At 43.5% G+C, this 2,057-nt stretch overlaps 1 non-coding gene across 1 annotated transcript; it reads left to right on the top strand.

The window, feature by feature from the left end:
- The first annotated feature begins 1,562 nt into the window (after positions 1-1,562).
- LOC149443547 (U2 spliceosomal RNA) lies at positions 1,563-1,746 on the top strand. The gene has a single exon (XR_016306664.1). It is a non-coding gene; the product is annotated as a U2 spliceosomal RNA (small nuclear RNA).
- Positions 1,747-2,057: the final 311 nt, after the last annotated feature.

Below are 2,057 nucleotides of genomic sequence, written 5' to 3'. Positions count from 1 at the left end.
AAACGTACGACCATCTGTCCACCAACTGAAGCTCCGCAGAGGATGGGTGATGCAACAGGACAATGACCCAAAGCATACAAGTAATTCAACAAAACAATGGCTGCAACAGCACAGAATACGCCTTCTGGAGTGGCCCAGTCAGAGTCCTGACCTCAACCCGATTGAAATGCTGTGGCATGACCTTAAGAGAGCGATTCACACCAGACATCCCAAGAATATTGCTACACTGAAACAGTTTTGTGAAGAGGAGTGGTCCAAAATGACTCCAGATCGTTGTGCAGGTCTGATCTGCAACTACAGGAAACGTTTGGTTGAGGTTATTGCTGCCAAAGGAGGGTCAACCAGTTATTAAGTCCAAAGGTTCACATACTTTTTCCTCCCTGCACTGTGAATGTTTACATGTTATGTGCAATTAAACCATGGCAACATCTAATGTTTGTGTAGTATTATGTTCAGCAGACTGTGTTCTTCTATTGTTGTGACTTGGATGACGTTCAGAGCACATTTTATGCCCAATTCATGCAAAACTCCATGTAATCCCAAGGGGTTCACATACTTTTTCTTGCAACTGTAAGTTTTTACATTGCCATAGGATATGAAGTAGGTTGTCTACCTGGCCACACCCTCTTCAACATAGAGAGGATTGATTTGGGTAAAACCTAAATAATCCATAGTGGGTGAGATACCACCGTGAGATGATTTTCCCAGTGGTTGATGCAGTGTGAGGCGTGTGAGAGTATTGGATTGCTTTGAGCCACTTGTTGTCTGAAAAAGTAGATTGTAGATCCATGTCACAGTGAAATCACTCAATTGTTCAACGTGGTCCACTCTGTGTCCCAACTCCTGTATCTCTCTCTTAGCTTGGTGTAAACTTGACAAGATATGTTTGAACCTTCGGGACAGCAGCATGTCCTTTAACATGTGATTAGCTCAGATGGGGATCACCTTCCTTAGGAAAAAGGCAGTCCAGACTGCAAGTCTTGCCTAAAAGTCTGGCTTGTAGCCAGTTTTATTTAAAAGGTTGCATGGAAAATAAACAAAACAAAACAGAAAATAAATCTTTGCCATCCAGGCACTAACTAAACAGCAGGGATTCCTATCTCACAGGTGAAGGGCTTCTCCCAGTCACCAATAAAATAAAATATTGTGCAAACCTTTTCCTTTCTTGTACAAAGCAAACTTTCACATCCACAGCTCTCTCTCAGGTATGGCTTCCTGAGTCCCAGGCCAAGAGCAACCTGCTGGTAGTCACAAGTGGAAAGAAAAATCCAGTTCGGAACCAATACAGTCAAGGTGACCTGGAAAATTTGGACCAGATTCCATCTTAGTTTCCTACATATGAAAGCATGCAAAATGAAACGTAGTGCCCCTCAATCACCTCTAGGACTAGTGAACTGCAAAAATGGGGTGATGGTGCAGAATGCTGACACTCTCATGTCTCACAATATACTTTGACATCTTCATGTAAACCAGGTCAAAAGGATCTGTGGGTTATTATCTCTTTAGTGTTCTCTATACCCAGGTGTCCATCCATTATATGACTATGGGTTAAATCTAATACTAATGGTTCTCGGCCTTTTGGCTAAGATCAAGTGTAGTATCTGTTCTTATAAGTGTCCAGCAGGGGTGCTCCACGGTCATTCTAGCTTTGCGGGGATGACTGGTTGTAAAGTTTTGGCTATGTAATGCCCCTGCTACGTTCCAACATTTTGTGAATGACATCTTTAGAGAATACCTAGACCTTTTTGTGACTGTCTACCTGGACGAAAGGGCTTTTCCACAATCATTGCCCCTATTACTCACCTGCCAGCATACACCATTTTGCTGGAGCCAGGAAGTTCAAAAAGCACTTGAGCAATTAAAAGATTCACCTCCGCTCCTGTGTTACAGCATCCAGATCCAACACTCCCCTTCATCCTGGAGGTAGACACAGCTGAAGTTGCTACAGGAGCCGTACTCTCCCAGTGCCAGGGCTCTGCTTCACCCAATAGTCTTTTGTTCTAGAAAACTGAGCCAAGCCGAGAGGAACTACGATGTGGGAGATAGGGAACTGTTAG

Source organism: Staurois parvus, unplaced genomic scaffold, assembly GCF_062004578.1.
Source record: "Staurois parvus isolate SC_StPar_1 unplaced genomic scaffold, SC_StPar_1.0 ptg000850l, whole genome shotgun sequence".
Lineage (NCBI taxonomy): Eukaryota > Metazoa > Chordata > Amphibia > Anura > Ranidae > Staurois > Staurois parvus.
This window is presented reverse-complemented; position numbering and strand designations above follow the sequence as displayed.